General features: G+C 47.2%; 1 protein-coding gene across 2 annotated transcripts in view; it reads right to left on the reverse strand.

Moving 5' to 3' along the window:
• TTBK1 (tau tubulin kinase 1) overlaps positions 1-14,948 on the reverse strand; it is a 154,203-nt gene that overhangs the window by 125,449 nt on the left and 13,806 nt on the right. The window lies entirely within an intron of this gene.

Here is a 14,948-nt window from a genome sequence, read left to right on the forward strand (position 1 = left end):
TAACCACATACATGCTGAATAAGAAAGTAAGGTTAGAGTTGGTCATTCGACCATTAGACTTCTTCAGGCTGGAATAATAATCAGAAAATAGCGAGCTGTGTATCAGAGAGAAGAGGTGGTCGTTCCCTAAGGGCAGCTGGAAGGCTCAGACCTGTGGTCTGACATGCACGTGTGAGTTCCGCAGAGGGAGTTAGTGCCACAAAGTGGGCAGGATGTGAAGATGTCACGTGAAGATCACCAAATAAAAATGCAACTAGCATCTCAAAGGAGAGAGAGTCGTGCTCTAAAACAAAGAGACAATACATGCAAGGAATGCAGGAAAGGATTAGGAGAAAAAGAGGGCAACTGTATGCCACTGGGAAAGGAGACTGCAAACCATTCCACCCAATGATATAAGCTAGAATACAAACCAATCATTAAACAGAGGAGAGAGGCAAAACAAATATTTTAGAAGTGTAGCAGAAGAACGTGCTGCCAAAGGGGTCTGGAGTTTCTCACAGATGCAGGGACACATGAAGAGTAGACTATGGGACAGCAGCTCTTCTGACATCCAGGAAAGGGCAGTGGACATCAGGCCAAGTTTCAGTTCTGTTCAGTGAGAACCAGCAAGAGGTCTGCTTCATGGACTAGTAGTGCTAGTGCTCTGCATTGCTGGAGGCAGTCTGGGCTCCATCCCAGGCTCCTTCTCCCCAGCCAGCATGTCCAGGAGCGCTGCAGTGTGAGAACCTAATGAGGAGTTGGTGTACCTCAACTGGACCGAATGAAGTTACTCCAGGTATGAACGTGGCCCAGTATGCACCCCAGGGGCTGAGTGATGCCTCTGGCACCCTTCCCTTATTCACTGCACATCTCTTAGAGTGGCACAAGAGAGAAGATCCCTCCTGCAGCCCTTATAAGGTGCATGATTGGGCAGCAGCACAACTCACAGGGGACAGGCACACTACACTGCAGGCCCTGTATCCAGGGAGTGCAAAGGGAGCTGAGGATCTCGGCCTTGGAAGGGTGGCAGCAACACAGAGTAACGGGAAGGGAGTAGAGGTGGGATTCACAAAGCTACTTAGGTGCCTAAACCCCAGACATAGGCACCTAAGTCTGGGGTTTAGATGCCTGAATCCCAGTTTCGGCTCCGCTGTGATCCACAAAACTCCTGCTAAAACCTGTGGGTGCCTAAACTCACTTGGGGCCTAAGTTCAGGGTAAAAGTTCCCTCTGCCTCTGGGCATGTGCACTGCTGGGTCACTCTGGACTGCCAGATACCTATCTCCCGCCTAAGCCCCAGAGAGATTCATGAACTGCGGGGAAGGTAGGCATTTGTCTGCTGAAGTTGCATGTGGGGCCTGATCCAGTAGGCATGCTCAGAGGCTGCCTACCAGATCAATTCCCATTCAAAATCCAGCTGGAGGAGGTGGATAAACATTTAAATAGTCATTGGACCGAGAGACAGAAAGTAACTCTGTAGTCTCAGGCTCACTAAGTTTAAGGCCAGAAGAAACCATCATAATCATCTAGTCTGACATCCTGCACATTGCAGGCCACAGACCCTCACCCGCCCACTGCTGTAATAGGCCTATAATTTGAGTCACTGAAGTCCTCAAATCTTGATTGAAAAACTTCAAGTTACAGAGAATCCACCATTTACTCTAGTTCAAACCAGCAAGTGACTCATGCCCCACACTGCAGAGGAAGGTGAAACCCCCCAGGGTCTCTACCAATCTGACCCGGGAGGATTCCTTCCTGACCCCAAATATGGTGATCAGTTAGACCCTGAGCACGTGGGCAAGACCCACCAGCCAGACACCCGGGAAATAATTATCTGTAATAACTCAGAGCTCTCTCCATCTAGTTTTGCATCTCTGTCCATTGGAGATATTTGCTAATAGCAGTCACAGATGGGCCATATACTGTTATAGGCTGTCTCATCATACCAACACTTCCATAAATTTATCAGCTCAGTTTTGACACAAGTTAGGTTTTTTGACCTCATTACTCCCCTGGGGAGGCTGTTCCAGAACTTGATTCCTCTGATAGTTAGAAACCTTCGCCTAATCTCAAGCCTTAACTTATTGATGGCCAGTTTATAGCCCTTTGGTTTTGTGCTAATATTGGCCCTTAACTTAAATAACTCCTCCCCTTCCTCGCAATTATCCCTCTGATGTATTTACAGAGAGCAATCGTATCTCCCCTAAGCCTTCGTTTGGTTACAGTAAACAAGCCAAGCTCCTTATGTCTCCTCTCATAAGGTTAGTTTTCCATTCCTCTGATCATCCCAGTAGCCCTTCTCTGCACCTGTTCCAGTTTGGATTCATCTTTCTTAAACCTGGGAGACCAGATTTGCACAGAGTATTCCAGATGCCTTGTATAGTGGTACTAACACTTCCCTGTCTCTACTGGAAATACGTCACCTGATCCATCCTAGGATTACATTAGTCTTTCTCACAGCCACATTACATTAGGGGCTCACAGTCATCCAGTGATGGTCCAATACACCTAGGTCTTTCTCCTCCTCTGTTGCTTCTAACTGATACGTCCCCAGCTTCTAGCAAATATTCTTGTTGTTAGTCCCTAAGTGCTTGACCTGCACTTTGCACTATTAAATTTCATCCCATTTCTATTTACTCCAGTTTCCAAGATTGTCCGAATCTTCTTGTATGATATTCCGGTCCCCCTCTGTATTGGCAGTACCTCCCAACTTGGTGTCATCCACAAATTTCATTAGCACACTCCCACTCTTTGTGCCAACCTCACTAATGAAAATGTCAAATAGGATTGGTCCCAAGACCAAGTCTTGAGGAATTCCACTAGTAATCTCCCTACAGCCTGACAGTTCACTTTTCAGCATGACCCATTGTTGTCTCCACTTCATCCAGTTCCTTAAGCATCTTTCAATTCTTGTATTACACCACATCTTCTCCAGTGAAAACTAATAATTTCCCATGTGGAACTGTCTCAAATGCTTACAGGTAGATCATATCTACTGCATTTCCTTTATCTAGATAATCAGTTATCTCCTCAAAGAGTGATCAAGTTAGTCTGGCACGATCTACCATTAGTAAAACAGTGTTTTTATCCCAATTACTCTTTGGCGTACTCGATGCTTAGTGGTCCCACTTCTTCTTTCCTTTTTTTCTTTTTATTTATGTGGCGAAAGAACCTTTTACTATGGGTTTTTAATTTCCTTTGCAAGGTCCAGCTCTGCTCGGCTTTTGGCAGTTCTCACTTTATCCCTGCACTTTCTGACCTCCAAGAGGTAGCTTTCCTTGCTGATCCATCCCTTCTTCCATTCCTTGTAGGCTTTCTGATTTCTCTTAAATCACCTGTTTGAGATGCCTGTTCATCCAGTTTGGCCTCCAACCCTTTCCTATGATTTTTTTTCCCCTTGCTTGGGATGCAGGCTCCATATAGTTTCTGCAACTGTGACTTAAAGCAGTTCCAAGCCTCCTCCACATTCAGATCCTTGAGTTCTTCACTCCAGCCCACTTCCCTAATTAAATCCCTTAATTTTTTTTTAAGTTTGCCCTTCTGAAATCAAGGATTCTAGTTGCAGCCCTACTTTTGTTTATCCTTCCATTTAGTTTAAATTCATGATCACTCGAATCAAGGCTGTCCTCTACATTCAACAAGTTCTTCTATGAAGTCATTGCTATTTACTGATACTAAATCTAAAATGGCATTGCCTCTTGTTGGTTCGGGGACTATTTGGTGAAGAAATCTCTTAGCCATCACATCCAGGAATGTCTGGGCCCTGCCTTTATTAGTAGCGTTTGTCCTCCAATCAACATCTGGGAAATTAAAGTCTCCCATAATCACACAATTCCCAGTAGCATTTATTTCATTAAAGTGTTAGAGGTCTCTATCCATATCCCGACTGGATCCTGGGATGGGGGGTGTCGCAGACTCCAGCACTGTCCCATTGGAGCCTCTGTTACCTTTCTTCTCCAAAGTGATTTTGGCCCAAACAGGTTCTGTTTGATCCATTCCATCACTTCTAATTTCTTTACAGTCTAGCACATCATTAATATACAATGCTACTCCACCACCTTTACCTTTATTTCTTTCTTTCCTGTACTCCTGTCATGATTATTATTCCACCATGTTTCCATTACCCTTATACCATCTGGCTTCACTTCCTGCACCAGTGGTTCTAGTTCCTCCATTTGTTAGGCTTGTGTGTCAGGCTCTTTGCATTGGTGTACAGACATCTTAGTTGTTTCTGCTCGGCTTCGCCCACGTTCCTCACCCAATGATGTGCAGTCATTCCGCTGCCAGCATCAACTACCTGACTTAGTGTCATTGGTATTGGCACTACCCGTCCTCTTGCTGTCCATTCTCCTACCCGTGTTCCTGTCTCCACTGATGTATCCTCTTTCACTTGATTTTCCTCCCACTCATTATTCGAATCAGGTGTGGAGACTATCTCAGAATTCCCAACCGCCTCCTCTGATTTCCTAGTTTAAAGCTCTTTTAATCAGTTGTGCCAGCCTCCATCCCAGAAATCTATTTCCCTCCCTGCTCAGGTGGAGCCCATCCCACGGGAACAGTCCTCAGCCCATGAATGCCTCCCAGTGGTCATCCCAAAGCCTTCCTTATAGCACCACTGCGTGAGCCATCTGTTGATCATCACAATCTCATCTCGCCTTTGCCCTCCTCCTCTAGTCTAGGGACAGGTAGAATCCCAATGAAGGTCACCTGAGCCTTCTTCTGAGCCTTGAGCATTTCTTCAAACATCTTCCCCAGCCTGGCGTAGTCTCCTTTGATATGTTTCAGTGAGAATTCAGCTGTATCATTTGTTCCCATGAGAAGGACAAACAGTAGATTCTTTCCCACTCCCATGAGGATCCTGTTCCGCCTCAGTCCCATCCACTCCTGGCGGACAACACACCTTTCTGTTCTCCAGATCAGCTCTGGTGACAGGCCTGTCTGTTCTTCTTAGTAGTGAGTCCTCATTCAAGCAGACCTACTTCTTCCTGGCGTTGGTGCAATTCTCTGGCCTTCCTCCTTCTGTTCTTTCTGGCTACAAGTCCTCTTGTGTTTTGTTCTCCCGTGCAATCTATGAGTCATCCCAGACTCCAAACTCTGGCTATGTCCATTGACTCTTCCCCTATCCTTGTAGGGCTAGCTATTCTTTTCTTTTTTGTTCTCCCATCCTCTGTTACTGCCTGCCTCTTCCTTTCAGTTTCCAACTCAGTGAACTTGTTCCTCAGCTGTATTTCTCCACTGCTAGCCAGACTTTTCCTCTGCCTGGTTCTGACAGTCACCTGCTTCTATGGGCCACTTCCTTGATCCATAAGTCGACCCTCACAGTACTCTTGTCCAACTTGCATCTGCAAGTCTTGAGGTTTCCCTTCAGCCTCCTCTCTCCTTCCCTCCATCATCCACTCATCTCACAAGAAACAATTTAGGCACCTAAGGAGGCAGATTCCCATTCGTGGATCACTAAGCAGAGATAGGCACCTAAAGCCAGATTGCAGGGAGGCACCAATCTCCAAGTGAGGGGCAGTGCTTAGAACCTCCCTCTCCTACGCACCTCCCATCAATTAGTTTAGGCAACTCCTCACCTACCATGCTGGCTTTTGTGGACTGCAGTCTAAAGCGCTTCTCTCTCCCCCTTCATTGTATAGAGTCTCGGTGCTTAACTCAGGTTCTGTGGATCGCAGTGTTGACCCTGTGAGCTTGTAGGCACCCAGAAGTTAGGTGCTGCAATGCTGAACAATGAAGCACCTAAGTACCATTTTGGATTTCCCCCCCGCCCTCCCCCAGCTGTTTACAAGGACCGTAGATCATATCCATTTTCTCTTGTATGCATCTTGTTTGTTACTTTTTCAATGTTTCGCTTGGACCGGGTGGGATTTTTAAATGGCAGGCTTTAGGGCAGAAATCAGTAGTGATAAATTGACCAAAAGAAGTGAATGTGGAGAAGAGAGGTAGCATAACACTGATGTGGCCTTTAAAAGCTGGGCTGGACAAACCCCCTAAGTGAAGTAAACTGCCTGAGCAGTATTCCTGTCACTCACAGTTCTCAGTGTTGTCGTGCTGAGTTGCAAATGGTGCAGAGCATATTTGTCTGTTTCCTGAACTGTCACTGAAAATTAAAAACACTGGAAAGTTTTATAAGTCATATGCTTTGAAACAGAACAAAACCTCCAGGGTGGGGAGAATCTGAGTCCTGCTTCCCATCTGTAAAATGAGGCTAATGCTAACTGCCTACCTCATGGGGTATTACAATGAATTGCTAATGTCAATTAATTAATTAATCTTTCTATGGTGATGGGAAAACGTCGGGCAAGAATCACCCATATACTCTGGCTGCCTTGTATTACTGTATGGGGACGCTGAGCCACTGTAAGCCCAGTTTAGCCACCAGCTGAGCCAAGTTTATGGCTGCTTCGTATCACTGGAGCAGTGCACAGCAGCCCTGGTGTGCTAGAGAATTTGGCCCATACCGCACTTATTACTGCAGGAGCAGGGTCAGAGCCATGGAATGAAGGCTCCTTGGAGCAGTATGTCGGAAGTGTCACGCACACCTATGCCATTACATAGTCACAACAAAAGTCTCCATACTGCCCTGGGGAGATGGTGGACATGAGTGAAATTTACCCAGGGCTGAGGATCCATGCACGGCCTATGCATCTCTTTAAAACATGGCTAAAGTAAGACGTGAACAGTACGTAGGCCTTGTGCTGGGCCTCCACCCAGGGTGAATTTCACCCTCCGAGAAGTGCAGGGTTTGAACAGTGACTGAGGTATGAGCTCGCTCAAGCATTTGGGGGCATTTGGAGTGTATATGAAAGACATGAGGACGCTACATAAAATCACGATATTGTATTGCATGTTGTCCACACAAAAAAGACAGAACTTCCTGCCTCCCTGTTACAAGCAGGAAGGGTCCCCCTGAGAAAGGACCACCTTGACAGGAAGTGACTGGTTTACTCCCACAGAGAGATGCCAAGGTTGGGAGAGATGCTGCATTCAAATCCAGTGTTAGGCTATTGTGTGATCACTTTCCCGGTGACCAGAATGGAGAGTCGGATGGGGAGAAAGAAACGAGAGCATGAGAGGGTAAACCCTGTTCCTTGAGCAACTCCAGCCTGAAGAAGGTAGAATCCACCCAGCTCCAACCTCACCATGCCTCCTCCAGCATGTATTGCAGAACCTCACGGTGCAGAAACTTTGCTTTATTTTACTTATACTCAGTCAAGCGACAGTGCTTCTCCTGCTGCCCTTGGCATTATGGGCTCAATTAGATCTGAAGTACCGTTCTGTCTAGCTGCTCCTCTTACATTACATCCATCCCGCACTAGGTAACAGCACTCAAGTGCTAATGCTGTGGACCTATTTTTCAGTTCGACTTTCAAGAAAACTAAGACAATTACTGTAAACCAGCAGCAGCTGATGACTCTCTGTGTATGGATCTGGAAATCTACACACACAGAGACGTGGCTCCAACAGGCAGGCAGTCTGGGATAGGCGGCAGGAAAGAAGCTCCGAGAAAAAGCCTTGGAGAGAATGATTTTCCAATAGGAGTACAATGGCAATCAGATGATGTGGCAGTTTTTGTATAGGTGGGCATGCTAAGAGGTATAGCGCATATCCCCTCATCAGTAAATAACTAGCAGGAATCCCTGCACTCTGTAGTGATTTAGACCAATTAATGCACAGCCAGTTGGGAAGTAATGTATAGGCAGTCTGATTATATGCACTGGACACTTCAAATGAGCCCTTTATTTGAAGTAACATTTTCGGATTGTTTTTCCCCCTAAAACCACTTAAACAAATGTTATGGGATCTCAATGCTGTCAAAATAAAAACTTTAAATACGCAATTTTCCTTGTTGAAATCTCTGTGTTGTACAACAGACCGCTCTCCTATATTAAGTATCATTCCGTTCAGGTTCGCTGCAGCAGCATTTGCTCAGACACAGCCAAAAAGTAAACAGTAACAGTCTGAAATCTCATCAAATGCACTTTTGTCTTCATACAGCAGAACGAAGCTAGGGAAGTCTGTCTCTCACCATTTTACCAAAGGTCCTGGAAACACTTAAGTGTGTTAAGCTCACTGCTGAAGAATTGCAATATCCCTTTTTATTTCAGGGCACATCCTCACCCCTGGAAGCCTATAAATTAGAAAAGTTAGAACAGGCAATGTTTATTTAGGCTGTTGGACTGCAGGATCCTTTCCACTTTACCAAAGTTTCCCCAATAAAGGAAGGATCCATCTTAATATTAGGTCCTAGTAGTGTTTTAAAAAACCCATAAGAACTACAACTTTTACAACAGGCAAGACAAAAAGCACAAACCTGGTTGTGTATCTACAGAAGCGAGATGAGCAAGATGAGTGGATTTCTGGAATGCAGTCTCCCCCTTAGAACTTGAAGGAGAGGAAGAGAAGAGAGTTGTAAAGAGAATTAAAGCATGACCCAAAGCCTTTCCCCTACGTAAATCCACCTAAAATACACTGTGACGCCAGCTGCACTGGGACAGGGCTGCACAGAAACTGAAAGGACAAGGGCAAAATAGGAAAAAACAACAAAAAGGTTTGTGGGCAGTCAGAAATCAAGAACCCGTAGGTGACCAACCAGCATCTATTGGGATCTACAAACGTCAATGGGAACTGACAATGCTCAGTATCTCTCAGGACTAAGCCCCTCATGCACTTCCAAGGAGATGTTTCTACTTTTAACGTTCAACAAAATCAGTTTTAAAAGTATTAAAACCATGCTAAAGTCTCCGCATAAAAAAAATCCCACAGCTGCCCAACAGCCCAAGAATATCACAGGAAAAATGTGAAGAGCATGTAATGAGCATGGTATGATAGTGCAGGAAACGAGGTGATCAATAAAGTACACTGCACTGACCTAATGTGTTTCAACCATATAGCGTCCTTTCTGCACAATTGGACACAGCAATTACAAAATAACCAGTCATGTGCTATTAATGCATATGACAGCAGGAGTCTGAAAGGTGACGAATGGCGGCTTTTAGCCACAAATATTTCTGTATTACTTTGTTTGTGCTCTGGTGGATGCTGTTTAGGCAGCAGGCCCAGCTGCTACCTGTGCCTTGGACTCCCCTGCTCTGGAATGCACTCGTCTCATTGGCCTGTGGGGAAGTCATTTTCCATGCCTTAGAACAAGGGTCCCCAAACTGGGGGGGCGCACCTCCCTAGGGGGGCGTGGAGAAACATTCAGGGGGCATAGCAGGGCATGGACCAGCTGCTACGGAGGGGGACGGGGAGGGAGTGCCACCCAGCCCTGCTCTGCCCCCAGCTCTGCTCCGGACCCACCCCAACCATGGCCCCACTCCCACCCTTGGCTCCCGCGGGAGTGCAGACCAGATACAGGGGAGGGGGGGCATAGATAAAAAAGTCTGGGGACCACTGGCTTAGACACTCTGCACCAATGATACACAGCATTCCGACACTTTCTGGAATATCAAAAGGTCAGGCTGACAGATCTGGGGAAATATCTGGAAGGTCTGAACTTCCTGAGTCATTAAGAATTCATAACAGTGTGACCATAACAAAAGCAACCCTTACGACCTGGAGATGCAGGGACCTCTCCTCTGTGAAGATTGGCCAGTGCTCAGCGCAAGAACATAGCTGGAGGCAAGGCGTGGCAAAGGTGGCTTTACACCACTTTGTGGCTCCCCAATTCGGGAGTCAGCTGGACCCAGTTTGGCGCCCAGCACAACTGAGAAAAGACTTATGCTGGTTGCCCTAAGCTCCAGATGGCTCCTAAGAGGCTGTTCTGAGGATAGCCAGAGTGCCATGGTGCTGTGGGCATGCCTCTTTCCCCAGCCACATCTCATACAGCAGGAGTCAGGAGGGGCACAGAGCCACTACCACAGCTCCAACTCCCCAAGGGATTCCCCCTTTGGGAAGAAATCCTCACAGGGCTGGTCAAGACAGCTTTATGGCCCCTTTGCGCTGGCAGAGCAGCATAAAGGGGCCATAGACAGGCCAGGGTATGGCCCACTGATCCAAACAGAGCATGTGCCAACCGATGGGAAGTTGGTTTGCGTCTCTGCAGGGTTTGCTCTGCAAACCATCATTCACAAATAAGCAAAATCCCTATGGTGATTTGGAGAGAGGCATCCCCTACAGCTAAACACCCCAACTTCATACAGCCAGAGACTGTATTAACAACATCAGGCACTCAGAGACTGAGCGATCGTGCCACAGAAATACTGGTAACAAACTAAACCAGAACTAATGAGGAGGAGGAGAAGGAGGAAGCAATAAGGATGGACAGCAAGCTAAAAAAGAGAAAGAAAGAACAAGAGGAAAAGTTATCCTGGCAAAAATATCACCAAAAGATATCAGTGTTAGTCCTTTTCCTTTAATAGAAACATTCTTGGGCCTGTCTTGTGACTGACATGACCATGTGGGAGGTCCAACTCAGCTCTCAAAGCTAAAGTCCCTCAGAATGGCTTGCAGAGTTCAAAAAACAACAGCGGTTGCATATGCAGCTTACCAGTGGCAGGAGGGCCAAGTATCACTCTCCCTGCCAGACAGCAACCAGCACTTATAGGCTGTAGAAATGTTGTGTCCAGTCTCTCTGCCAAGAAGGTTCCTTCAGTGAACCAAGCTCGGCCAGCTGTGCACTAAGAACTCTACAAAACAATACCCACAGGAACTCCCAACTGCTCCACTGGACCACACTTAGCACCAGTGGGAAATGTTTGTAACATTCCCAGTGTAGACAAGACTTGGTTTTGTAAAGCAGTTACATTTCACTTAGGCCAGGAAAATAATGTTAGTGCCTCTGTAGTACGCTTTAAGCGTGTGCACTCATGAGATGCCAATATAGTTTCCCTAGCCAGAGCAGAGAGAAGCCAGGAGCAAGTCACCAGATTGCAAAAAGCCCGTCTTGAGAAAGAACCTCTCTTTTGTTACACTTTACAGCACCACCTACATCAGCATGTAAACCAGGACTGCACAGCTTCCAGGGTCAGATTTTCATGGAACCACAGATTCCAAGGCTGGAAGGGACCATGATGATAACCTGTCTGACGTCCTGCACAGCACAGGCCAGAGAATTTCATGCAGTGATTCCCGCATTGAGCCTAGTAACTTCCTGTTGTGCTAGACTAGATCTTTCAGAAATACATCCAATCTTGATTTCAAAATTGCCACTGATGGAGAATCCACCATGAACCTTTACGAAATTGTTCCAGTGGCTAATCGCCCTTGCTGTTAAAAATGTACATTTCTTTCTTGTTTGAATCTGTTAAGCTCCAGCTTGCAGCTGTTAGATCACATTATGTGTTAGGAACTGGGATGTAGGTGGTCTGGCATAGGGCCACAGCAAGCCCCAGGTCTAGTGAGCAGAGCAGGCATCTAGGCCAGGGAACAGAAGCAGGGATCAGAGCCAGAGTCAATGGCCAACAACCAGAGCCAGGGAGTCGCACCAGAGTCAGGACCAGGAACCAAAGCTGAGGATCGGAGACAGGGTCAGGTACTATGTGCCAGAGCCAAGGGTTGAGCCAGAATCAGACGTCAGAGCCTGGGGTCAGAGCCACAACTGGTAGCTGATGGTCAGGAGCAAGGTGAAATGGCAGGAACCAAAGAGTAGCAAGGATCAGGCACAGGGCAGGAGCTAGGAACGAGGAACAGGTCGGGAATCAGGACAGGGTTGGATCTGGATTGCAGGTGCCAGTCAAGAGCAAAGGCCAATGTGGCAGCAATAGGAAGTCTGCACAATTGCTCAGACAGCCACTCAGCTCACTGCCTAGCTTAAGTAGCAGGTGTGAGACAATCAGGCGGCCACAGGTCTTGGGTACTCTGACAAAACTTCCTGTGGGGCCTGACCATTCAGGTTTAATGAGAGGCTGCTTCACCCATCTCCCTGCGTAGTGACAAAGGAGTGTCAGCAATCCAGGGCCCTCACAGCCCCAGGTTCTAGACCTGTACCCTTGGGTTCTAGACCTGCACCATTATACCTCTGTGTGCTAGATTAAATAGCCCTGTGCTATCAGAATTCTCCTTCCCGTGTAGGTACTTACAGACTTGATCAAGTCATCATCTCATGGATAAACTAAATAGACTGAGCTCAGCATTCTGCAGTAAGGGAGGCTCTCCAATTCCTGAAACGTTGCTATGGCTCTTCTCTGGACTCACTCCTATTTTTCAACATCCTTTTCAGAGTGTGGATGCCTGAACTGAACACAATATCTAGCAATGGTCCCACCAGTGCTACACATATAGGAAATACCATTTCCTTACTCCTACTCAATATCCCCATTTATACGTCCAAAGATCACATTGGGAGCCCATCTTCTACTAGTTAGCCACATACGACAGTGCTCAGTCATGCTGCTGATGCACCACTGGAAAGTTCTCCAATACTGCGGTCATGAGGGTGGCATAAGAACCTGTATAGAATAGAATAAAACAGGATAGAATAGACTAGAATCACCTCTAAAACTGCTATTTTCTAGGATACAGTCCTGCATCCTGCATGTGTGACCTGCATTATTTGTTCCTAGATGTATGACCTTGCATTAGGCTGTATTAAACCTCATGTTTGTTCACTCCCAGCTTTCCAAGCATTCTGCATAAGTAACCTGGCCCCGTCTCTAGTTATTACCAGGCTTTGTGTCATTTGCCAACTTTCAGCACTGATTTTATATTTTCTTCCAGATCACTGATAAAGATATTGAATACTGAACCAGTGTAACAGGGTCAGCCACCTCCTGGGAGGCTCCAGGTAGCCAGGAGTGGCTCTGCGGTGCTTTGCTTCAGTTTCCCTTTCCTCCCTGGGCTTCTCAATAACTCAGCATCACAGTCCAACAGTCATTAAAACACTCCCCTCTGGGGTCCAGTTTATTTAGTCCTTACACACACTGACCCTCCAGATCCCAACCCCAGTTCATTGTCTCTCTCCCCTTGAGTCAGGAATCCCCAGCCCTCCTTCCTGGAGCTGGGTTCAATTCAGTCTCTCTCTCTCTCTCCTCGGCTACGTCTATCCTGATGCTGGAAGGTGTACATTCCAGCTTGAGGAGACATATCCACAGCCCTGAGAGAGACAGTGTGCTAAAAATGGAGTGTAGCCACAGCGACGTGAGTGGTGACAGGAGCTAGCATGCACAAGTCCAAGACACTAGGTACATACTCAGTGCAGCTAGCCCCTCCCACTGCTCGCACCACAGTGGCTACACTGCTATTTTTAGCGTGCTAGCTCGATCAAAGCTAGTGCAGGTGCATCTCCTTGAGCAGGAATTTACCCCTTCCAGCTCCCATGTAGACAAACCCCTTGAGTCAGGGGTCCCCAGCCATCTTCCTGGAGCTGGATTCAGTTTCTTTATGCCCTGTGGCAGCCGGTTTTTCTCCCTTTAGCGCTCACCTGTAGCTGCTCCCTCAAGCCTGCTGCAGCTTCCCTCATCTCTGTCCTTCCTGGCAGTCCCAGCCCTACCTAACTGAAGCCTTTACTGGATCCCACATGAGCTCCTTTTAAGTCCCACTTCCACACCCAGTGTAGATGTTGTGGGCTGGGGCTATGTACCAGAGTCCTCAGTGAGTCAGGTGGCCTAACTGCTTAGTGTCCTTGATGCCAGCTCTCTGTGGGTAGGGTTTGCAGACCAGTTTCTCTCTTAATCAGAGGTGTGGCGGGGCAGGCAGGCAGGTCTATGTCTCTCTTCTAGTAGGGCAGTTGGCAGGGGAGCCCGGGCCCATGTACTCCACCAGGCTCCAACCCAGGGCCCTAGGAGGGGCAACAGTGTCTGGCCCCAAAAGTGCCTTCCAAGTTACCCTCCCCAGGTCACTTCCTATCGTCTGCCTTTCTCCACCAGCTTCCAGTCTGATATAAGGCAAAAAGAAACAGCAACCAAACCAGCAACACCAACCACACTCAGCATGCAGCCTTCTCCCGTCAAGGAGGCTTCTCCATTTCAGGAGCCTTCAGGGTAGGTCTGACCTCCTCCCCAGCCTTCCCCCTTCTGAGTTGGGTTGCTCCCTTTTCAACCCCTTCTTCAGTTGGAGCATGCCCTGCAGGGCTGGAGGGGTGGGGATACCTGGGCCCAGTACTGCTCTTTAACCCCTTCAGGCCCAGTGTGGGGTCAGTACACCCCATCACCGGCTAACTGAAAGACCTCCTGACCTTTAAAGGGGCAGGCCGCCCTATTACACCTGGGAATTGATCTCTCCCGGACCCCACCAGAAACACTCCTACTAAATGATTCCTCACCAACACTGATGTTTTGAGATCAACTAGTTACAGTTTTTAATCTATTTGATATGTGCTACATTGATTTTGTCTAGTGCTCATTTTTTAATCGGAATTCTGTGAGGTACTAAGCCAATCACCTTATAGAATTCTACCTATATTACATCAATACAGCTATCTGTATCAACCAAACTTGTGATCTCATCAAAAAACCAATATCAAGTTTGCGGGACTAGACCTATTTTCCACACAGCCATATTGATTGGCATCTACCATCCTTTCGTTCTTTATGGACTGAGTCTTGTACCATTTGCTAACCAGAAGTTAGCTTGTGGCAAGACCCCAAAGCAGACCCACACTTGGGGAATTATCTGCAATTTACTTATTCTGAAAAGCATTGGTATGAGCAGAAACCCAAACGGTTTAGTTCAAAACTGAGAGTAGATCCAAGAGTTAACTGATGTTCCAGGTGCAGTCTGAGGGTGCTTTACACCTGTGCAAAGGGAGTGGTGTAAACACCAGCAAAGCAGAAGTCTCCATTGGCTTACACAGGCAGTGGCCCTGGACACCCCTGGCACAGCTGGAGATGACCCTAGAAGGTACAAGCAATGGAGGCACAAGTCGAGTGAGCCTAGACAGCTGTGGCTGCTGTAGCCTTATTCTCCTACCGTCGCTATCACCAGTGCAGCTCCACCAGCTGAAGCAATGGAAGGAGCACTGCTGTAGATGGGTGTCAGGCACCCACTGGCGTTTTAACCACCACCTTGTCTAACCATGCTCGGAGCGGATCT

Source organism: Chelonia mydas, chromosome 3 (assembly GCF_015237465.2).
Source record: "Chelonia mydas isolate rCheMyd1 chromosome 3, rCheMyd1.pri.v2, whole genome shotgun sequence".
In the NCBI taxonomy this organism is placed as follows: domain Eukaryota; kingdom Metazoa; phylum Chordata; order Testudines; family Cheloniidae; genus Chelonia; species Chelonia mydas.